This window comes from Lissotriton helveticus, chromosome 1_1 (genome assembly GCF_964261635.1).
Source record: "Lissotriton helveticus chromosome 1_1, aLisHel1.1, whole genome shotgun sequence".
NCBI classification, from domain to species: domain Eukaryota; kingdom Metazoa; phylum Chordata; class Amphibia; order Caudata; family Salamandridae; genus Lissotriton; species Lissotriton helveticus.
Window position 1 is genome coordinate 2138954934 of NC_136057.1, and position 25297 is coordinate 2138980230.

General features: G+C 43.5%; 1 protein-coding gene across 3 annotated transcripts in view; it reads left to right on the forward strand.

The window, feature by feature from the left end:
- The window catches only part of C1_1H1orf146 (chromosome 1_1 C1orf146 homolog), a 378199-nt gene that overhangs the window by 310720 nt on the left and 42182 nt on the right, over positions 1–25297 (forward strand). Inside the window, exon 6 of one of the 3 annotated variants that reach the window (XR_013595255.1) lies at positions 15682–15884. The exons of the other annotated variants lie outside the window; for them this stretch is intronic. The gene's annotated coding sequence lies outside the window, so the exon portion shown is untranslated. Of the gene's footprint in view, positions 1–15681; positions 15885–25297 lie in introns of those variants that run through there. 3 annotated transcript variants of the gene reach the window in all.

The following is a 25297-nucleotide window of genomic DNA, read 5'->3' on the forward strand; positions in this document are numbered from 1 at the left end:
TCTTCACTGACCCTATGGAACTACAGAAAGCGCTGAAGAGCTGGTCTAAGGAGAAGAGGAACACCAATGCTGACCAGCAGGCGTGCAGTGACAAGAGTCAACTGGATGAACAGGAGTGATCAGGCGTTTGGTGCTCCAGGACGAGGTCACTTGGTTGCGGACACTGGTCGCTACTGTGAGCCCATGTCGATCCGAGGAGATGGAGTGGACTATGAAACTCGCCTTACTTACAGATTGAACTACTGCAGATAAGTGGAGGCCGGGTTTCTGGGGGGATGCACTCACTAATTGGTAGTCGCATTAGATAGCTAGCTGGGTAGAGTCATAAGGTTGTGCACCCTCCACTCTCGTCCTTGGGATTGGGGTCTGCTACCGCTTCTGGGATGGGGGCGGGCATCCTGTCTACTGGAGATGAACAATGCGTTGTATTGAACTGCTCGGTTTATTACTAAGGTGGTGCGTGGCGGGGGGGTGGGGCCTAGTCTTCACTTACGGTGGTTATCGAGATGCTGACACTGTCTGGCGACCTTTGCCCCCGCGTGCATCGCTCTGTGGGAGTTGTATACAACTTGTTTCTTGGTTTTGCATCGGGGTGGGTTGGGTGGGATGGGGAACGGCAAGGCCATGTTGGGGTGGGTCTGCTGTGGGAGGGGGTGGACGTTCTGGGAATGTTGTAGCATTGTTAACTCTTCTGCCTGCTAGCAGGGACAGCCCTGTTCTTATGTTTTATATGGTTCTGCATGGGTACATCACTCTTCGGACTTCCACACTACACGCTTCAAATAATCCATCTTGCCCAAATTACCGATCTGTTCACTGCACCTCACTATGTCCCCTTCCATTGCTCCCACTAATCGCTTTTCTAATCGCTTTGAGGTATACAAGCCATTATTTCAGGTATGACTGAGACACTCACACTTTTGACAGACAACGCCACTGAGGTCCTTAGGACCCTGACTTGGAACGTGAGGGGCCTAAACGACTATCGGAAGCTCAGAAAGGTCTTTAATTACCTACGCAGACAGCACATCGACCTAGCACTTTTACAGGAGACCCACCTCCCTCTCACTAGCAAAATGCTTTTAGCTAAAGGGTTAGAGGGTTGCAGTGTGGCGGCAGGGTTCACAACACACTCAAGGGGGGTGATCACCTGGGTTAATCCACAATCCAAACTAAAACTGACGGCGCTTGAGAAGGACCCAGAGGGTCGCTATTTACTTATACACACTCAGATGTGTTGGTAAAGGGCATGACCTCCTTGTAGTAAATGTATATAGTCCTAACTATGACTCCCCTGACTTTTATGATATGCTAGCCCAGCGTTGCAGGACTCACAATTATTCCAGAATGCTTTGGGGGGGCGATCTCAACTTGGTGTTGGATCCGGAGTTGGATAGATCAGCGGGGACACCCCGACGTCCGTCGCAGCCGCCCAGTCAATGCAGGCGGAACTTGTTAAACTAGATCTGGTCGATGTCTGGAGAAGCCGACACCCCCTGAGAGGCGGGTATACTCACTACTCGGCCTACCATGACATCCATACCAGAATTGATTATTGGCTGGCATCACAGGCGCTCGCTCACAGTGTTAAGGATTGCAGCGGGATGCCTGGCTTTCACCTTGTGAATACCCTGCCGGGGTATCTCACAGGGGAATACCAGGACGGGTTCCCTAAGCAAGCGCCTTGAGACCCCTGGGTGATTCGTGCGCTATATAAATCGAAATACATTTACATTTACATTTACATGATACTACCGCGCACTCTCTCAGACCACTCTCCGTTGCTTCTGACTCTGGAATCTCCTCTACAAAGGATTCCGCCATTCACGTGGCGTTTCCCCCCGTATGCATTGCTGGATGAGGTTTTCAGAGGGGAGCTGGCAGAGGAAATCGATAACTTCTTTGAGACCAATGTTGGGTCTGTTGATAGTTTTCAAACAGTGTGGGAAGCATTTAAAGTATTCATTCGTGGGATAGCCATGTCCAAACATTCCGGCGTCCTTAAGTCCATCAGACGACGGTTGCAACAGTTGGAGTCCCAACTGTCGGACCTGGAGGCACGGCAGATTAAACTCCTAATTACGGAATACAATGAGGAGGCTGACAGGGAGGTGCAGCACATGGGCAAATATGCCACTGCCCGCTCCTATGGCGAGGGGGAGCGACCTGGCTCCCTCCTAGCTCAACTGCTACGAAGTGAACGTCACCAACAGGGGGTGGGTGAACTGATATCGGAATCGGGGAGGGTTCTCACGGACGACTCGGAAATAATTGAGGAATTCCGGAACTTCTATTCAGGCCTTTATAAATCCCGCTCCTCCCAGGTTGAGGAGGAAATTGACGATTATTTAAGCTACATTAAAATGCCTTTTCTATCAAATTCCCAGAGGGAATTCCTCATGATGCCCATTCAGAGGGAGGAGATCTCTGATGCACTTGAGGGGATGCGGTCCGGTAGTGCCCCTGGCGCAGACGGATTGACAGTAGGCTTCTATAAGGCTTTCAAGGATAAACTGGTGCCGCGACTATCCACGCTCTTTGATGACATATGTGAAGAGGGAAGTATGCCTGGTTCCATGAGGGAGGCTTTGAAGCCTGGGAAGCCCCCTAATGAATGTGGCTCCAACAGGCCCCTATCCCTAATAAACGTGGATGCCAAATTGTACGCAAAGGTATTGACTACACGCCTAGATCTACTGGCGCCGGAGTTGGTTGCTCCGGAACAGGCTGGATTTATTCCCAGTAGGAACCTCACATATAATATCCGCACTGTTTTAGGGACCGTGCAACATGTGCGACAGGAGAACAAAGCGCTAGTGGTTTTCCTCGACATGGAGAAAGCCTTCGACTCGGTAGAATGGCCATTCATGATCAGAGTACTACGAAAGCTGGGGCTGGGAGAACCGTTTCTACAGATGATCGGTGCCCTGTATTACAAACCCAAAGCCAGGTTGCGAATGGGTGACCGGGTCACAGATGCCTTTGATATAGGATGGGGTACTAGGCAGGGCTGCCCTCTCTCACCCCTGCTATATGCTCTCATGGCAGAGCCACTGGCATGCGCGCTCCGTGAATACCATCGTAATGAAGGTATTAGCTTCCCCACATACAAGATCTGTATTTCTACTTACGCTGATGACACTTTGTTGTATGTCCGTGACCCGGAGGCTAACCTTTCTTCCGTATTGAGGGAGGTGGTTCGGTTCGGAGCTCTTTCACGGCAATTTGATATGGAATATCCGCTGCAGTGGACTACGGATCCGGTTAGATACCTGGGGATCCACCTCCACCCCGATCCCGACGTTTTGGTGCGTGAAAACTATGGCGTTGCATACACTAAGTTAGTGGAGGATATAGATAGGTGGTGCAGGCTCCCTCTGTCCCTCTTGGGCCATATCGCCATTATGAAGATGGTCGCGTTGCCCAGATTTCTGTTCCTGTTCAATAACATCCCGGTGGTCCTATCCAAAGCCTTCTTTGCAACTTTGACGCAGGCTCTCATTCGGCCTGCTTGGGGTGGTAAACAACCCAGAGTTCAATGGAAAGTCCTTATGCTCCCCTATGACTTGGGTGGGCTGGGCGCACCGGATATGGAGTGTTATTACCGAATCGCCCAGGCGACACACCTGCACACATGGATTTACGGGGACCACAACACTCAACATGTTATTCTGGAACGTCTGTTCAGGGACCCATTGCCCCCTCCGGCTACGGTGTTCCAACCGGCTGACTGCCGCATAGGTTTACTGGACTGGATTAAGTCCACTAACCATGCATGGCACGCGTTGTTGAAGGAGCAGGGCGGCGAGCTACTGTACTCCCCGCTGGTCCCGATAGAATGGGCGGTGTGGCTTGCCCCACTGTGCGAAAAGGGGGTCACGCGTGCTTTACACCAACTGGGTATTGTGAAGCTGGGTGACCTCTTCAAAGACAGAGTGGTTAAGACCTGGGAACAGGTCGGGTCCGTTGAGGCGATGACTACGCTATTACTGCGCTTCCAATTCCACAGAGTCCGCACGGCGTTACTGGAACTTTTGGGTCCTGACTTAGCAGAACCCCCGGAAATCCCAGAACTTACGTATGTGACTAAACCATCCTCGTCGCGCAAATTGATTACGCATTTATTTAAAATAGGAGCGCAACATGGGGCGCAACAACCCCTCTCGAAAGCCAGACTGGCATGGCAGAGTGATCTACAAATGCAGATTGATGATGTCATGTGGAAATACTGCTGTCAAAATACGAGGAAACTGTCGCTTAACGGCAGACACAGGCTGCTACATTTCAAATATTTGCAACAAGTGTATTATACTCCAGAACGTCTCCATAGATACGGCCTTCGACAATCTGCCGAATGTGAGCGTTGCCACGCCTCAGTGGCAGACTTCATGCATATGGCATGGAGCTGCCCCGGTGTTAATAAATTTTGGAGAGAAGTTTTTTCAGAACTGAGCCTGATACTGGAGACTGAACTCCCTGCTAGCCCTGCGCTGGCATTTCTGGTATATTCGAAGACACTCCCTTTGGCAATACGCCGCCTTGCAGATATGGGCCTGCTGCTGGCTCGACGTGTTGTCGCCATATGCTGGATGAGAGGCCCTCTGCCGACCACACGCAGATGGGCCAGGGACATGCTTTACTGTAGCACACAATCACAAACTTATAGTGAGCTCCTTCCACCTAGGAATAGACCTAAAAACGTTTGGGGCCTGTACCAAACATATTTACACTCCAAGGATGGGGCGGTAACGGCACAGAGTGGGGCGGACGATAGTCAGGAACCACTGGAAGAGTTAGCCGGACAGACCGATTAGGCACTCACTGACGCAGAGAGCATCACCTGGGGAGGTACCTGGCCTCACTTCTCCCGGGACACTTGGGGAGGTTCGTGGGTCATAAGCCTTCCTTCGCACATCTACACTTGGGGGTATGTGGACGTAAAGAGTTGTACGTATGATCTTGCTAAATTGGTAGTGTTGGGTGGGGGTGGGACCGGAGAGTGGGAGGACTTATTACAGTGATGGGTGGGACTGGGTCATAGCATATTTTCTTTTTGAGGCAAACGGTGTGTGCTAGCTGGCAGTTGGTAGGTTACGGGGGGGGGGGGGTTGTTGGGTAAAGTTCACACAATGTTTAGCGGGAAGGGACTAAGCAGGTCTACCTCATAGCTTAGCAGCCGTAATGTTGTTCTACGACAAGAAGACTGCTCTCATTCTTTTCAGACAGGGCTGGGTAGGGGTCCCGACGCAGCATGGGAATTGAAGTCGTTTGAAAGTTATTTTCCCGCACGCCGCCGGACCCCCGGGTTGTCGGCTTACTGGCTGTGTTTGATCCATCCTGATGGCTTGACTTTTCTGCCCATGTTTGCTGCCGGCCCCCCGGGTTGTAGGCTGATGGCTGTGTGAGTTGTATGATACCTGAATAAAGGTTTTTGAAAAGAAAAAAAAAAAGGCAAGGTGTCAGTTTTCTTTGTTGCTTTATACTCTACTGCAGCCTAGTGGCAAATGCTTGCAATTACAGGTTTTTCCTATGGCAATAAAGCATTGTTGTATGCAACTGTTTACTGCTCTCTCTTTCTTCCTTAGGGGTTGGGAGAGTACTACTGTGTGTATGCTAATTTTATGTAATTTTGCGGCAATTTTGCCAGTTGGGAAATGTTTTAGGCTGCAAATATATGTTTTCACATATATATACATATATACTTATATGTATTTTCTAATATGCTCTGGGATCCCACACATAGGCAGGGATTATTCATAGTTTATGACTTTGATGAGTATACCCCTGGATGAGAACTAGGATTACAGGTAAGTAACTAATCCTTTTTTCAGTGATATATATATATATATATATATATATATATATATATATATATATCAAAAATATATATTTTTTTCGTGGTGGTTATATTTAGGCCTGAGTTTCCATAGGAAAAGCAGGTTTTGACTTGCCTATAACTTTGGCGTCGTTTGACCAATGTTCATGAAATGTTCCCAAAGAAGTGGCAAAGTAGGTTCTGTGTGTCATTGAACGTTTGTGGGTGATCTGTGCAGTGGGGACCAAGAAAATGGGGCACGAAAAAAGGGTACATTTGTAATGTAACGCGTGGTCGAACCTACATCCCGAACTGCTGGACGGAATTACACCAAATTGGGCAGAAAGAAGGTGTTCTTATGCAGGTTGTGCTTTTTGTTGTTTGGTGCAAATCTGTCCAGTAGTTTTTGAGAAATTTAAGCTGAAAATTATAGATATATCTCTGGCCTCGGATATTTCACAGTGGTCTTGTGATTAATTGAGGATGTGCATGCCATCCGGAATGCTGTGATTGGCTGGACGCAACTTGAACAGAAAGTTGCGGGGGCCATTTTATCGTTTGGGGAACATTTCCCAGAGCTGAAAATTTGAGTGAAAGCTAACATAAGGGATCAGGGTGGAGATACTATGATCCCATGTTTGAGAAAGGGGTGTGTTAGTGACATAAGTTAAGTGTCCAAATAGATTTTTTTCATTGTGTGCGATATTCGTCACGCCAGCACGGCTCGCGTGTACCGTCTTGCACATCGCAGCAACACTGCGAATATTGGTCAAAATATAAAAAAATATCAGTGAATCATTAATACACATTGCATTATATTGAGATTCTGATAAATATTTTATAGGTATTTAGATAGTGATTTATCTAGTGTGATGGTTAGAATTAATTATATAGTTATAATTTTTGGATGTGATGGTGGCTATTGAATTCCTGCTTTTGCTCTCCGCTCTCGTGCAGTATCCGCAGGGATCGCAATTACCGACATCATTGCGATCTCGGACCTTACCGCGAAAACGGAAGATACGTTTTAGAGAAGGTTGTTCTAGAAATACATGTGTTTGAATAGTACAGTGATAAACCCCTATTTTTTTTTTTATATCTTTATTAGATTTTTATCATATTCTTGAGACAAACAAATCAAGCATAGGTACATATTGCACTTTCTTACAAGATCAATATCGCTGTGTCATTGCATACATAAGTCCAGATGTTACCATTTAGTAACCATAGTGTAATTTACATCTTTGTCACAGAAGTTGACGTGCATTAGCAGATTAGTGTGGGTATATGGAACCCACGCTTACTGTCACCTCTAATTGAGGGGCAGGACGTGTCCATCACATGTAACTTCTCCCAATAATAATTAGTCAGATGCAAACATGCCTATTATTACGACGACCTATGGCCCATATGCAATTCAATTTTGGATAACAATAGACAATAAAGCATAGGTGATAGGAAGTAAGCAACATCACTAATCTCAAGATATCTTCATTTTTTAACACTTTAACCACAACTAGCAAATATAAAATAAATGCAAAAGAAAAGGATATATCAAGTACATAGAGGAACATGTATCTAGTATATGATGTGCCTTTCGAGGGAAGTCATGTCGAGGGTCGTGTGCATTTAGCGGATACCAAGGTGTCTTGCATCTGAGGTTGTGTCTATGTAAGGTCGTGAAGGAATGTGGGGTCATTGCCCAACCTAACAGCCATGGCGAAGGTGTCTTGTATACGCAGCCCATCTGCTCCACCCAGGCAGCATATCAGGTATTATCTGCCACCTGTTGCGTGGAGGGCACACGCAATGCTGCATTAGTTTGAATAAGGGCCTTCAGAATATCATCCCAAGCCTGTGCGATGGGAAACTTATGCAGCCCAGCCGTTTCTTCCCTATGAAGAATAGTGCTCTCCCACTGTGCCCAGTTTTCTAGGGATTTTAGCCAGTGGGGTATTTCCGAAGGGTCTTTGTGTTTCCATCTCTTGGTTATCAATCGTTTTGCAGTGATTAAGCCTAAGTCACAGAATCTAGAGCTTACTCTGTTCGTTTTTGTACGTTTGTTGGTGCTGCTGGTGAGAGTTTCCGTTATTTTGTGCCAGTAGGACGGAAGCAGGACCACAGCATATGCAGTAGATCAGAGTCTAGAAGATGGCATCTCGGGCAAGCGGAGGTGGTGATGTTAAAGTTTTATTGATCTTGTCCGGCGAGAGATACGCTCTGTGTATTATATATGTTTGTATAAGTTTGAAACGTGAATTGCGTGGTATATGTGTGGCACCGGCCAAGACACGTTCCCAGTCTTTACCTGTCCAGGGTTGACCTCTGTCCTCAGCCCATCTCCCGGGAGTCTCTGTGGTGGTTTTAAAATGTGTGTAAGCAGGGCCTGCACTAGCCAATGGATCACATGTGACCCCTCCCCTATCACATGCAGATACTGCAACAACTGATGTGTCTGCAGCTTAATTGTCAAATCGCCCCATGTTAGTGTCAGCGTCCGCATGATGGCTGCATGTAGGAGGAACTGACCCACCGACAAGCCAGCCTCCGCCGTCAGGGTTGCAAAAGGCAACAAGGCACCATCCGCGTATAGATCTCCCAGTGTCTCCACTCCTGCCTCAGTCCAGGGCGCCAGCACTACGTCCGTTACAGAGTCTTTGCCTTGGGGTGTCCCGACCAGCGGCAGTATTGGAGCATAAGGAATTGTGTCTTTTGTAAGTTGGAGGCTCCTTCGGTAGCATCTATGGGATAATTCTGAAATAAACTATAGAATTGTGTCTGTGTCCATGAATATGACTCAGTGGCAGTGTCTATCAGGTTTTTGCCGCTCAGCCACTTTGCGACCCATTGTAGCTGCGCAGCTAAGTAATATAATTCTAAATGAGGAACTGCCAAGACCCCACTTTCCGGTGGTGCATATAATTTCTGCAGCGATATTCTGGGCCGCCCTGCATTCCATACTAGCCCCCTGATTGACCCCTCCAGCTCCCGAAACAGTTGCACCGGAACATATACCGGGAGATTTGCAAAATAATACAATAGTCTGGGTAATACTATCATCATAGTTAGAGTGATACGACTCATCACATTGAGCTGCAGAGTCTTCCAGAATTGTATCTGCACCCGTATGTAGGAATATCTCGGATATGGCTGGCGGTATAGCATGTAAGTCTCTAATGTACAGCAACAGGTCATCAGCATATAGGGATACCGCGTGGAGACCATCTTCCAGGGGTAGACCCCAGTCTGCGCCGCTCTCTCGCAGCAAAGCTGCCAGAGGTTCCATGGCAAGGGAAAAAAGCAATGGGGACAAAGGGCATCCCTGCCTAGTTCCACATCTGACCCTGATTTCGTCAGACATTAGCCTGCCTGTTCGGGCCCGGACTATGGGTCGCTGGTACAGTAATTGCACCAGTTGTAAGTATCCGTCTCCTAGCTCGTACTTACGTAGCACCGCAGCAAGATAGAGCCACTCCACCGAATCAAAGGCCTTCTCCAGGTCTAGCACTAAGCATCCAGACCGTGGCCAATTCTTCGTTGCATACTTCTGAACTCTAAATAACCTACGGATGTTAAGAGAGGTGCTCCTAGTCGGGACACATCCATTTTGATCGCTATGGACCAGAGCTGGTACAAACTGGGCTATTCGCTTAGCTAGGGCGGAGGCAAGGATTTTATAGTCTGTGTTGAACAGAGCCAATGGACGATAGGAACCAAGAATTTCAGGGTCCCTGCCTGGTTTCAGGAGTGAGATCAGTGTCGCCTCATTTTGCGTGAGTGTAAGGGTTGAGTCGTCTAGGGCCGCTTTGTATACCCGCAACAACTCCGGTATTTACATATCAGAGTAGGCTTTAAAAAATTCAGCCGGCAGTCCGTCCGGACCTGGTGATTTGCCATTCGAGGGGGAGAAAATGCTATCCGGTAGTTCGTCCGGCAGCAAAGGAGCACCCAATTCATCTTGCGGATGCTCTGCCAGTCGCGGCAATGTCAGAGCAGAGAGAAACTCCTGTATGACCTCATCTGTAGTTCGCAAGCAAGACCTATACATCACGGAGTAGTGCTCTACAAAGGCATTGTGTATGTCTCTTTGGGTATGTACCATATCGCCATTTGTGTTTTGTATAGTGGTCACGGGTGTGCTAACTGTATCTTGTCGTATTAGCCACAACAACAACTTTCCAGGTTTGTCTCCCATATGGTGGGTGCGCGCCGAGTGTGCTGCATAGTTCAAATTGCAGAGCCGTTCAAGTAATCTGGAATGTTCCCCTCTGATTCGCGCCAATGACCCATCATTGCTCCCTAGTGCCTCTCCCTCTCTTTGGAGTAAATCATTTTCAAGACGTGTGAGTTCAGTCTCCAGCTGCCTTCGTATACCCGCCTGTACACTAAGACAGTGTTTCCCAAACTGGGGTCCGTGACACATTCCCAGGGGGTCTGTAGGCAGCAGTTTTAAAATCACAGCAAATTTTCTTGTATAATTAGCAGAGTTCGAGCAACAATAAAAGTGTCAAGATAATGCCAATGATTAATGTACCTGCTGGAGAGAGTGGAGAGTTTTGTTCAGTTGCAGCTTTGACTTTGTGCCTACTGCAAAGAACATGTAACATGCATTTTAAAAAGCAGATTTTATGTGCATAGGTCCGTGGTTACTGCTTTTGTCACAGAGATTCTTTTTTCTGTGCACTTCATAAGGGACAATCCTAATCTAGCAGAAGGACCTATAAGCTGTCATCAAAGAGCTGCTTGCAAACTGCATGGTACCAGTTAGTAACTTATGTTTTCCCAGTCATTCATTATCCTGATGCTGCAAAAAATATTTATTTGGGTGGAAATACAATTTTAATGTTAAAGTCAGTGCTAGCCACTGTGTTATGTTCTGAATCCTGACTTTGTGCTTTTCCAGACCAAGCACTCTTTAAAAATGCCTACCAGTATGACTGACATGTGACGACTACACCTTGTAGTCCCCTTTACATTATGTAACATTTTCTATACACTGATTTACATATATGATTCATTGTCTCTATGTGTGTGTGATGTAAAATGCTCTGACATCCTACAATGGTAGGAGAGATGCTATAAAACAAAGTAAATACATGTGACAGAGGGGGTATTCCTTCAATATAAAATGCTACGGGCCAGATGTGCAACCCGTTTTTATATGCGCAAATGGGTACCACTGCCTGCCCTTAAAAAATTAAACGAAAACGTTTTTATTTTTTATTTTTAAATGCATGGAAAACGGGCTGCATTTTTTTTAAAAACTGCTTTATTTAAAAGCAGTCCCAGACATGGTGGTCTGCTGAGCCCAGCAGGCCACCATCCCTGGGAGGGCCGGCATTCCCAATGGACTCGCAAATTGCGACCCCATTGGGAATCCCAAACAGTGTTAAACACACTGTTCACATTTCATTTAGCGACTCGCAGTTTGCCACTCGCAATGGTTCACCAATTGCGAGGCGCTAAATGAAATGGTCGTACATCTGGCCCCAAAATCCTTAGTACTTTGAGTATTTGATTTGTGTGCACATGTGTTTTTTTAATGACTATAAATTGCTTGGGGGTCCCCGGCTTCCAGTTGTGACTCAATGGGGGTCCTCAGGAGTCAAATGTTTGGGAACCACTGCACTAAGACATTCACCTCTAACTACTACTTTAAACGCATCCTATTCTACGTGGGGTGTCGTGGCTGTGCCAGTATTCTCTTCAAAGTATTGTGTTATATGTGTGGCCAGCAGGTTCTGGAAGGGCGCATCCAATAACATGTCTGGTTGCATCCGCCAGGTTGGGATTGGTGGCCGGGGGCGTTCCCACGATACCTCCAATATGTGCGGGTTGTGATCTGAATGTGTCCTGCCTAAGTAATAGACTGCAGATATATGCGGAAGTATCTCCTCCGAAAGCATGTATCGGTCTAGCCATACATGTAAATCGTGAGCGCCGGAATAGTAGGAATACACCCTGTCATGGTGGTTACGGTGTCTCCAGATGTCCCTGGGACGCCACTGCCTTGCCCAGTTAGTCAGCGCCTTCATAGCAGTATGTGTGGTTGTGCCCGGAAGGGGTGGAAAGGAGCGGTCCAGTGAGGCGTCAAGTACGCTGTTGTAGTCTCCCCCAAAAACTATGGTATATCATGCCACGGCGCTAGGACGCGCGACGTATCCTCAAAAAAGGTTGCCTGGTCGGTGTTGGGAGCATACAGTGATGCAATCACAACCTGCCGGCCATCCAACGTGCCCTTCACCACCACGTATCTGCCCTTTGTGTCTGTTAACGATTGCGTGATTTTAAGTGGGACCCCTGGCCGCACCCAGATTAGCGTGCGGCTTGCATATGCTGAATACCCCGTGGCGTATAATTGGCCATGCCAGCAGCGGTGCAAGCGTTGGATTTCTGATTTAGCCAGGGTTGTCTCTTGCAAGAGAGCTATTTGTATGTGATGTCTTTTGAGGTATGAGTATATCTGATACCTACGTGACGGTGTATGCATGACCCGCACATTCCATGTACCAATTTTAACTGCAGACATGTTTTCTATAATACATAAAACGACCATGTGTCCTTAGCAATCCAGCAGACTTATACAGCATAAATGACCCAGCAATGCACAACTTCCCCAGCATGATGACTCGTGGCATTTTCTGTTGTGTGAGAAAGGCATACAATAAATTATATCTCATAATAAACCAAAACAATGACAAACATAAAAAATTCCAAAAGGGCGATGGTGCAACAAGCAATCGTCTAAACCCTTAATAGAGGCAACAGTCAAAACGACCTGGAGGGGTGCGCTGCGGACTAAGTACAGGTGATTAACAATATATGTGTCCAGCGTCCCAGAGGCTCCCCGTCTTCAGGCATAATACAATATAATGTAAGCAATCTATGTACCCCAACTCAGGGACACCCGCTAGGCGAATGATGCATATTAGTGCTTGTGCAGCAGTGACAAAGTGTGAGATCAAGTCCTCCCCTCCAATAACATGATGCCACTCACCGCTCCATACGCGTCTCGGAGACCAAACAGTGGCTACTGCACATGATCACATCATTAACAACTGAATTCTTCTACATATACACCACAATACCTCAGTTTGCAGTTCAATCAAGGATAGAGTCTCACAGTGTTCATATGATGATGTCAGCTGTCTGCGGAGAGAAGTTCGGCTGCTCAGTCGAGTTCTGTGAGTTTTGCAGTCCATACACCTGCTCGTCGTCGCTGTACAAGTCATGTTGACTGGAATTTGATGCGTCTTCAGCCACCAAAGAACCACTGATCTCCGCTACCGCCTGCAGGGCATCTCGTTGTCCACTAAGAATCAAGTCCGTGTGCGGTCCCATCGCCGGCGAGGGCGGCGTCGGGGCCACTATCGATCTTCTCTCTCTCCGATGGCGGCGTCCGGGCCCCTCAATTTTGGTAAGGTGACCGACGCAGAGGCATCCCGAGGTTCAGCAGCGGTGAAGGCGTGCAGCCAGTCTTCAGCTTCCTTCGTTGTAGCAAAGAAATGCGTCTTGTCACTTGCCACCACCCGCAAGCGCGCAGGGAAGACCAGTGAATATTTCAGGTTGTGTTGCCAAAGACATTTCTTCACTGCCATAAAGGAGTGTCTTTGCCTCTGCACCTGGATGGTATAGTCCGGAAAGAACATTATTTTATGGTGATAAACCCCTAGTGTGTAAAATACCGTAATGTGTGTGCATGTATGTGTTTTTCACTTCATGGAAAAGGCAAAATCGTCGTGGTTAACATGTCATTGTGACTTCCCACATAACTGCAAAAACTGAAAATACGTCTTAAAGATGGATTTTAAATAAACTTAGTACAAAAACGAGTAAAACATTTTTTTTAACGAAGCATGTATATAGTAATATGTGTAGCGCAATATTTAGAATAACATTTTTTAGTTAATATTTTTGGATGTGCTGGTGGCGGTTGAATGCCTACTTTTGTTTTGTGATAACTCAATTTATTTGCGACGTCGCCGACAAGTTCCTAACAAATAAAAAAAGAGGATCTCTATAAAAAAAATGTTTTACAATATTTCAGGTACTAGGGTGACACTGACAAGAGCCTTTGTGTTGATTGTGTGGATATGACAGCTACAAATAAGACTGAATGCAGAGTTTCAGGTTACTTAGAACACTCTGTTGCCTTTGTAAAGTGCATTCCATAATTTCTATAAATTCCATGCATGTCAAAACGCATATTGTTGTTACAGGTACAGCCCATGCAGTGGTCTCTGAGGAATGCAGAAACTGTTTTAATTACGTGTTTCCCGGCTTTGTCAATCTGTGAACAGAATTGATTTGACCACTTACCTTTCTGTCTTTGGCATATATTAGAATACACCAAGACAGTGTGAGGGAAAGCGACATCAGTTCTAAAAAGGTATCTTTCATTTGGATTTCCAACCCTACCCAAGGCAATGTGCCTAGGTCATTGCCACCACAGTGCACAATCATGAGGAGAGGAGCTCGGCAATCCTCAATGGATTTTTTAAAAAGCCAGCAACTGATGAAACTTTAAACCTCTCTGGCCAAACCACGTTATCTCCACATTTGGGAGACTCACGTCGCTGTCAATACCTCGGTTTTTTGCAGCCTCTTTAGCCCAATAGACATAGCTGTGCCCACAGTCCACACTAAGCATTTTGAAGTGTAGGAGCAATAGCAGTCAGGAAAAGGTTGGAGCTGAATGAGGTAGTTTTCCAAATGAAAAGCAGTTGAAATAGAGGTTTTAAAAAAAAAAAAAAGATATGTTTCTCTGGATGCTGTGAGCATGAAAGTGAATAAAATTATGTAGTGTGTTGGATGCCTTAGCAAAAAGTCCTTTATTGCCTGTTGTTTAAAAAAAGAAAAGTAATACTGACACTTTATGCTTTTGAATCTGTGGAGTAGATCATACCTGCTGTATCTCATTTGGAAGTAGCATGTTCCTTCTAGAATGTGCTATGAATGTTTGATCTACTGGTTTCACTGGCTGCTAGGTACACTGAGTTAAGAGCGTATTGGGGGAAGGGTGTTAAAGAGATATTACTCCTCAACTTTAAAAAAATGTACTAACACAATTTAAGTAATTATAAACTTTAAATTCCAATTGAGGACTATGTAAAAAACGGTTGAGCAGTATTTAAATAAAAAACTTGAAGCTAGATATAGGTTTGGACTCGTTTTTTTTGCGAGTATTCGGCGATCATTGCGAAAACATTGCGAACATGCAGCGACAGGAACCTTGTTCTAAAAGAGAGGGAAAGGATTAACAGATGCTAAACATTTACAAGTGCAGATACAATAGTCTAAAATGGAAGACATAATTTCATTTGCTGCCTTTCTCATGATCATAGAGGGCAAAATGTAAAACATTGCCATTTTATAGTTGCTTTCTATGAGAATGGTGTTCCATTCTTGTGCTTAGTTTTCAAAAATGTTAACAGTGTCAAAACCATCCAGAAAGAGCTAAAACAACAATATAATCTACAAACTCAATTCACTAGTATGTATATAACTTTTTAATTATTTTAAAAAATTACATTAGAAATAAAGATGTATATGGGAGTTTGATTTTAAAAAAAAGAGTATCACAGTGATGTGAAAAAAATATACATCAGATGAACTGTATCTGGCAGAAGGTATGTGTTTAAGATGTTAGTACTGTTGAAAGCTACCATGAGCAATGCCTTTAAAAAGGACAATGTTTTAAATTTGGGTTTGGTACATTGAAGTAAGTGCTTGTAGTTATGTTGCTAGGTTCATCTGTAGATTTAAAACTGCAACATAACATAACAGTTGTTGTATTATGTGTAAGCCAGTAGTAAAGTAGTTGGTACATTGGCTAGAATATAAATTCAAATATATTTTTTTTACAGACCAATATCTGCATAACTACAGATAGAAAACCTACAAAAGCTTGGAGGAAAAAGGAACAGAAGCAACTACAGTATCTGTGCAGAATGGAGACACATAAGGGGAAAAATATAAACAAAGTGGAGGAAGAAAAAAGAGCTACTGTTAAGAGGACAAAGTCAAAATATATGTGGACATTTCCAAAGATTACAAAACAATGAAAATAAAATTCAAAATATGAGAATGAAAAACAGTGGATAACATCTATATAACAAGAACAGGAAAGAATGTAACAAATATGGACAAACCTTAACCAGGAGACAGGAGCAGTTTAAGGAAATCAGAGCCAGGATGTTTCATAGTAGAGTAGTTATAAATCTACTGAGAACTATGAAAAAGTATAGAAGAAGGAGAGAGGCACTGAAACAGAAAGAACAAGTTTAGAGAGTAGTTGATAAGGCCTTTGCTTTGAAGAAGAAGCTTTTCATTTTGATTATAAATAGAATGAAGACTTAACAAAATGGTGTTGTGCATGAGGAGACAAAACCAGGAAAAGTTTTAGTGAATAGAAGTAACTTTTGTGCAGTTTTTAGTGGAGAATGCATACATACTTCTAGTACAGAGTCTTTCTTTAATGAAGAAAGCTATCCCCAGGATAATATATTAGTTCATGCTATTGATAACAGAGGTTGATCTAATGAAATAAAGAATGGCACTCCTATAGCAAAAGAGGTGATGGTACCTACAAATGTAGAACAAGTTATTGGAGAACAGGTACAATGAAGGCAGAGTCGGGCGCCTGTATAGTAATGGAATTGTAGTAGTGTTTGTAGTATTCAACAGCAATCCATTGATATATTAAGGACATTTCTCTATATCTTTCCAAGGTGAAGTTTAAAACACAAAATAAGTACTTTAAAAGCATTTGACCCTTTCAAGAAAAGAAAACATACAAATTTGCAGGGACACTCAGGAGCTTGTTAGTCAAACAAAGTGTCCCAACGCACCTTTCATCATTTTAGGATGTTAGCTGTACACCACTCAAAAAATCGAAATTGAGTTAGGAGGCTGTACTATGTGAAAACTCCTGTTTAGGACAAACGCATAGAGCACTTTTGCATGGTACTGTGGCAGACGTAGAAAAGGTTTGTGATGATGTGCAGTTTTGTTTATTTGGTCCTGAGCAGGATTCTAGGGAAAATGAAGAGTTGTTGAAAGGAGGAGTTGCAGAACAGGACACAGTTATTACAGTTGATAGTTTTGAAAAGAGATTACAAAATGTAACACAGTGTGGTCTCAAAAACCAGAGTAGGTTTGTACGTGTTGTGGACATACTCACTAGAAGATTCAAACATAGACTGTTGACTTGTATTTAAAAAGTGAAAATGTGAATAATGATAAAAACTTAGCTATGTATTCATTTGTAGAGGAGCGCTCTGACTTGTCCATGCGGCAAATTATATGTAAGTAGTGTTACAATAAATGAGATACCCATTTTGTAACATAATAAAAAGCCTGTAAATTTAGAAAAACTATGAAACATCAACATTTATGATTCTTTGCAGCAGTGCGAAGGGCTGTTCTGGACTGCTCTCCAGCACTCACTACAACTCCTCAATCCATGCAGTATGATGCCCTCCAGGAAAAGTGTGGAGCTCCAGAAAAAGTGTGGAGCCAAATCTTGAAGTTGAAATTGGACCTCTGAAGCAACTCTCTGCCCCAGTGTGTTGGTGTTATTGAAGTTGAGGGTCCTTCAACCTTGGGTTTCCTTCTTGCTGCTTTACACTATTGCCATGGTATGTTCTTAGATGGTAAAGCATGGACGTAGTCCTGCAAGATTATTATTTTGATCCCTTAACAATGTCTTGTGACATATGGTACATAGAACAAATCTGCTCACTATGAACTCCTCTTAAACAATGTTCAAGATGGATAAGTGGTCATGTTCATCTCATTCTTTTAGTTGAAAAGTATATTATCCAATAATATACCTTTATTTCTCTGTGACATGAGTTTGTTATGTTTTTGAATTTCTTTTTTTTAGTGATTTTGTAAAGTTTTAAAATGTTTTTGTTCTTTTTTATGGTAACAAAAATGGCAACTGGGACAGGAGGAATTCGAAAAATGTGCACCGAGAAATGTGGAGAAAGTATAAAAGGGGAAGAAATGTGCATGTCTGATTTTTTGCAGCATTGTGAATAGCTGTAACATATTGCTCACCAGCACTTATAACACTACTACAGCCCATACAATACATGGCCATTCTTGAAAACTCTGGAGCCATATCGGTTGTAGAAGTCTGCGTATCTGTAGGGGCTTTATGGCCGGGAATTGTTGCTGCTGCTACTGATGTAGATGATCCTCCAGTTTCCCTCTGCTAGATTGCCAGTTGTAGAAGTTTTCTATAAAAGGTTTTAAGATGACATAAAATGGGCATCGTCCCACATGAATATTTTTTGTTTGTCCCTCTAGAGAGGGTCTTGTCACAGATTGTGCATTGCAGTAGTTTTGCAGCAGTTTTTGATTCCCCATGAGTTTGGTTAACAATGGGCAGTTTGTTGGGTGTTTGGTAGTTATGTTCTATTCGTGAGTTCAGATGTTGAAAGTTATTTGTTGAAACTTTGTTTGTTACAAATGTGTTGTTAAAGAAAGTTAAACCAATGTTACTTAAGAGCTAGACTCAAACTTTGTGTAAAATATGTCTATATATCTGATTTACACTTTGTCATTTGTATTTGTGATTACTGAGGTCATTGTGACATCCAGTGTTACTGTGAAGAAGGAAAACGCTTTTTTCACATAGTTATTTCAACAAATGAATCCAAAGGGAAAGTTAAATTAGTATCTTACTAAACAGCTACACTGAAGCTCTATGCAAAACATGTCTATTTATGTGTTTTACACTTTGTCAAGGACACCTGGTATTCGCAGTGTGTCCTTGGCAATTGCACTCATACAATCACCCAGGCACTACTCTTGCACTTACGTAATTACCTAAACATTATACACTCACTCCCAGACCCATACAGCCACTCACACACCCACTCTCAAAGTTTACAGGTTACAGTTAGGAAGTAAAATTAAAAATACCTTTGAAATTCCCGGAAAAAAAATAAGGTTACAGGGACATTATAGTTAGGAATTAGCATATAAAAACCTTAGAAATTCACTATAAAAAAAACAAAGATTAAAGGGATGTTATAGTTAGGGGATATAATTAAATAACACTAGAAATTCACTGAAATAAACAAAGGTTACAGAGGCGTTATAATTAGGGTCACGTTTTACTCGTACAAAACCAGTAAAATTCAGCAGTTATAGTTAGCTGAGCTAACTATAACTCACGCCCGCAATGCACAGCTTATGACTTTGCATATTACATCACTCATGTCATGGTCAGTGACATCACTGATGACATCTCAAATGACATCACTGATGACATCATCCACAGAATCTCTGTCGCACCCACTCACACCTCAATATAGCCTTTCGTACACCCACTCCAACTTCCACACTATCATTCTCAAAACCATTGACACGCCCATACCAAGACTTACACACCCACTCACTGATTCATAGGTCTACACACACATCTACTCATACATGAATACAGCTACTCATACACCCATAGAGCTACTCACACACCTACTCACTCACCCAGTCAATCACACAGCCACTTACTCACCTATAGTTATACACACACTCACTTATTCATACATATATTAACACATACTCACTCACCCATACTGTCAGTTACACAAGCACACACTCACCCATACAGCCACTTTCACAATCACTCACTCACAGTCACTCATGTACTCCAACACTCTCCGATACCTGCCTTTCACATATGCAGTTACTCACCCATATACCACTGACACATCCATTCAGCCACACACGTACCCACTCACACACCCATGCAGCCACTTAGACACCAACTGACAGACTGATACAGACAATCAGACAACCTAGTCACTCACCCATACATTCACAGAGCCACCTAATCGCTCACTTATACAGTCAGTCTTGCACCCACTGAATCATCCATACAGGCACCCACTGATTCATTAATACACCTTGGTATATGTATTTAACACTCAAACTTTTTAAAAACACTCACAGTCACTGGATGATGTCATCAGTGATGTCACTGATCATGTCATGAGTGATGTAATGTGTCAGGTAATGAGCAGTGCATTGTGGGGGGCGTGATTTATAGTTAGCTTCTTGCTGAATTTCACTGGTTTTGTATGGGAGAAACTAGAGCCTAACTAGAATGTCTCTTTAACCTTTGTTTTTTCAGTAAAAAAAAAAATATATATATATATATTTTGACTGACATAAACAAAGGCCAAAGGGATGTTATACCTAGGTGAAAATTTCTGTGACAACGTAACATTTTAAACTAGAAAAAAAAGTTAACCAGTGATAGTTATCTCAAGTAATTATAACTCGCCCCCGCCATGCACAGTTTTGTCATCAATAATGAAATTTCAAATGCTGCAATGATGTTATCAATGACGGTATAGAACACGTCATGAGTGTAGTATGTGGGGTAATTAGCTGTGCATGGTTAGGGTGCGAGTTATAGTTACTTAAGAGCATGAGCTGTAGATATTTGAAATAACCATAAATGGTGAATTTCAGTTTTTTTTTTGTTTAAAATATGACATTGTCACTAACTTTTTCACCTAATTAGAACGTCACTTTAACCTTTATTTTTCTGTGAATTTTGAATGTTTATTTTTTAAATGTAAATTAATATATTATTACTATACGTAGAGCAAGACACCCCGCTATGCGCGGTGTTTGTTTGGCGGGGGACTGGCCAAACGATCTGGCTGCCGGCCACGCCCTGTGGCCAACTCCTCGCATGCAAGCAACCCCACACCACGCATGGCCTTTGGCAATGAGCATCACTGAGTAGGCTGCCTGACCTGTGGCTCTGCGTCCAACCCCCCTAAGGCTATCCATCCTCCTGTTGGCCTTTGCCTGTGTGCAGCAGAGTAGCCTGAGGAAAGGGGGCTCCCAGTCACACCCCATCCCCATATATATTAAAGTAAAGACCACCTCCTCAGGCCTGGGCCTGGTCCCCGGACCACCCCGACTGTTGAATTACTTAAATTAAAAATGCCGGTCGGCTTTATTTTTTTATAATAATCAGTTTTTGGGCCCGGAGTGATCCCTCCACAAGGGCTGGGGAGGGGGGGGGGGGCAGTGTATCCCTACCCTGCCCCCTTTTATTTTTTTGTTACTGAATAATCTCAGGACAGGGGACTAAGTCCATGTGACCTGTAATGGCTGACTGTAACATTTGTTTCTCATGTTGCAGGTAGCCAATCAGCGCTCACTCCTGTGCGAGTCTTACTCCCACAGGAGAGTTGGCCCTAGAGTAAAAAAATAACACTGCGCGATGGCAGAAGAAAACAAGGTGGATCCGTTGTGCTACTGCATTCTGGAACAAGGGAGGAGTTAGAATAGGTCTTGTGACTGAAACTTCTTCAAAGAAAAACAATTTGCTAATGTCCAGGCCCAACACTAGATGGTTTGAGCATTCAAAGCATGTATATCTACAGTAATACATGCTACAAACATATATGTTTGCTTATATGTAGATACATACTTGTTGGTCAAGTACACATGTATTGAACTGTTAATTCTGATAATTTACTTGGATGAAGAAATGCATATGATAAAATACATTGGCTGTGAAAGGAGTTTGCTGATGCACAGAGAACCTCACCAAATACCATTTAATATTAATGACTTTAAAATGAATGATGAATACGAATACGCCAGTGAAGAACGTAGATATTTTTTCCAAAGTGTATTCATTTTTTGCATACATACATATCCACCAGCAAATGATATACAATTACACTATACTCCAAAAATTGCATAACAAACAGATTTTTCAAGGTTTCTGCTAAATAAATATTAATACTACAACAGTGATAAATCAAGAATCAACCTAGAAATTGTAGGAAGGGGGAGTATTATTTGGTGATGGTAGTTTGGCTTCACCATACAATACTCTCACAGACCCTAAAGATGGTCCTTGGATTCACAATAATAAATACTTAGCTAAATCCTGGTAGTGTGGCAAAGAGCAGTCAGGCTTTATTAGAGGAACACGTATTAAGAATTTCAGAGTACCAACATGGACGATAAGTAATTGACATAATTTGAGAGAAATCAAACACCAATTTATAAAAAGAAAGTGCATTTTTATCCTAATTTATACACCAAAACGAACAGAGTAGCATATGTATAACCATAGTTAGAGATTTTAGAAGCTATATAAAATCAGTGCAAAAGAATACTGTGAGACTTTAACATTGCAGTCAGTAGGAAAAACCACTAGTGACAATCGTTCACTTTCAGGTCGAGTTGCGTGGAACCGTTGCAGGGTAAATGTGATGTGGTCCCAAGACCAGGCCACGACAGTCAGTTTACTTTTACTTGGTCTGTGGCCCCTGGGTGCAGAGTTGTCCTGGCTGTCCCTGGTGCTGAACAGGAGCACCAGGAGAGCTGCTTTTACCGCTTACACAGTGTTGAGGTGAATGAGAGGTAAAAACACAACGTAGTGGTTGCTGAAGTCAGTTAAAGGTCGAATGGAGTTTCCTCTAGATGCAACATCGAGAGCAGAGGTCGATTGCCGGCTGGCGACCAACAAGCCTTGGCAGCAGTAATCATTGGAAAAAGGTACTTCGACGTCTGGTGGTCCCAGGGAATGCTGTTGCTGCCTGTAACTTTGTGGAATGCAGGGCTACAGTTCCCACAATGCACTAGATCATCTGGATTTGGGTGTTCCCTTAGAGGGCCTGATGGCCAGGGAATCTTCGGATCCGGAGAGTTGTTTTGCCTGCAGTTTTTAGGGGAGTAGTGAGACTAGTCCAGGGATGTCTGAGGATGCTTCAAGCTCTCATAGGGGTCTCTCTGTCTGGGGAACCAAAAGTTAGCCTCGGACGAGTGTCAATCAAGCAGTTCCAGGAGCATAGCCCCCGGGACAGAGAACCCCTCTTTCTCTTTGCGAAAGTCTTTTTATCGCAGATATGGGGCTCTTCTCTGTCCTCTTCCTTCGATACAGGTTGTTCAGAACTAAGGTTCTGATGTCAGGGGTAACCCTTAAATCCTGATTTAAGAGCATTTGGGGTGTGGGTGCAAGGGCTAATGGGCTGCTTGCCCTAGCGGTTATTCCACTCCTGATGTGACCACATCTGGGGGTGTAGTCACATTTTCTAACCAGAGCCTACTATTTCTACCCCATTAAAAATGGTTAAAGTCTTTCATAGCTCTAAAGACCAGGCATCCCACCCTTGAGGATTGGCTAGCCTTCTGTGGGTGTACACCTGCTATACCGAATTTCCAGCCTGCCCGGGTGCAAATTTGCCAGGGGTAGGCGGAGGGCCGTTTCCTCCTCTGGGAGTCAGCCCTGATGCATATCAGAGGCAATGTAGTCTTGGAAGCTCACCACCTTGAAGCCACTACACTAGCCTTCTTAGGAGGGAGGTGTGACCTCCTTCTTACCCAGGCCTTTGTTCCTGACTCTTAGGAGTTATCACACTGCCTGGCAAGGGTTCAGAATCCTGTTTTGGCTGTAGCGCAGCGCAGGCTACCAGCCAGAGTACAGAGAAGCTGGGCAAACAGGTGGGCAACCTCACCCGAGTGCATTCAACATTAGCCTTGATTTGTGTCAGCAGTGAGAAGGCACGTTGATTGATACCAAACATGACATATTTAGGTGGTACCATAATGGAGCAAATGACCCCAGGATTGCCTGGGTGCTAGCCCATGTTATCCTATGGACAGCCTATCACCTGTAGTGTAGTTTAATGGAAAAGGCCACTATAGGAGCATATAAGCTTGCACTGACATGTTCACACCTTTCATAAAAGGCACCCTGTCGCCTGGCCTCAAGAGGCAGGGTTTTCTCCAAAAAGCAGTGTTTTCTTACAGCAATGGCAAAAGTCCTACTGACGGTTTTTCCAAGCAGCTGTTTTTCTGTCTCCTGTGATGTTTGTAGATTTATGCAGACTCCAAAGTTTTGTAGCTGATTCATACTGGGAGGGTGGTACTAAGTTTCCATGGAGAGTTGTTCGACTGGTGGTGCTGGATGATTTTGATACAAGTGAAGTAGGTAGCCTTATTGTGTTTGTTCTTGGTACATTCCCCATTGCTATTTATCCTGCAAACTGCTTTAAAAAAGCTGCTGATCGAATGTGTCCTTCAGTTCATTGCTCAACGATTAGCCCTAACCTCCAACATGTTATCCACATAGTGTCGTTTTGTCATACTCCTGTCTTAGCACTTCTGTAGGTGTTCTCTCATAAATGACCTAAGTTTATTTTCTTTTAAATGGACGAGAGGTTACTTAAATTGTCACCAATAGTGTACCGAAGCTCACCTACAACTAAGCAGCTGCCATAAATGCCAATGCGTTTTCAAACTTTCCCTATCCTGCTACATAGATCTTAATTTGTAGGGTATGTTTTTCAAGGTAACTATTCTGTCATTATTTACTTCCGATGTGGCACCTTTGGCTATAGAAGTTACAGATTCAACTGTGCACAAGGAACCTAGCTCAGCTGTTGGCTAGGTAATGGTAAGGGTATTGCTATTGGAGTTGTCTTCCTCGCCGTGCAGCATTCTTATAGCTTAAGCCACCTGACACATTGTATTCCTTCGAACACTTTTGATGTGGTCAGAGACTGAAGTGAGCAGTTATTTCGGTATTGAAACAGGTGGCCCGAAAGGAGTGATATTATTAACTGTTGGTGTGGTTGATATTCTTACAGGGCCACTTGTTGTGAGGCTATCTGCTGAATGGTAGGTACTTACGAGGGTAGTTGGTGATATGCGTGGGGGCAGATAAACTGCCAGTGATGGTAGTGTTTAAAGTAGAGGATAAGGCCGGGCTGGTAGCAGTTGCTGGTATAGGTTTACTTGGTCTGGATTGCACAGGGTGCTCGGCTTGTTGAGGGTATATCTGGGTCGTACTGTGCAGTATCTCCTGCAGTAAAATACAGTTACGCTTCTTATTATTCTAGTCTCAGACCATTCAGTACAACATAGTTTATCTTAATTTAACTATTAGGCATTTTGTTTACAATGATAATTTTACAAAGATATCTTATCATTCATTTAAAATAGTGCATAAAGCATTATACATGTAACCTAAAAAACAAGGACTTCATTCTTAATTTACAACTTAGTACGCTCACCATGCCTGACATAATGTACCATATGCAATATATTTAACCATCATTCATTAACACAAAACCACCACAATGTATATTGCTGACATTACTTCATAGAGCAATGTCTACATAATAATACATGTAATATCTAAAATTACAATTTCCTAGCACCACCATACATGAATATGCATTATAGCTGTTTTTGAACAGCAATATCTATCATTCTTCTCTGCGGTCTTATTGTTAATTTTAAAGATGGAAAAACCACTCACCTATTTCTTCAACAACTCCAGCTTCTACTCAATACCACGAATACTGGATACGTGGATTATTTTAAAGTTCACAAGATTCTACAATCCAGTATCCAGTGAATATGTCATCCCACAACTAGGTAAGCAAGGTATAGTTGCTAAGATACAACAGATTATGCTTCTTATAG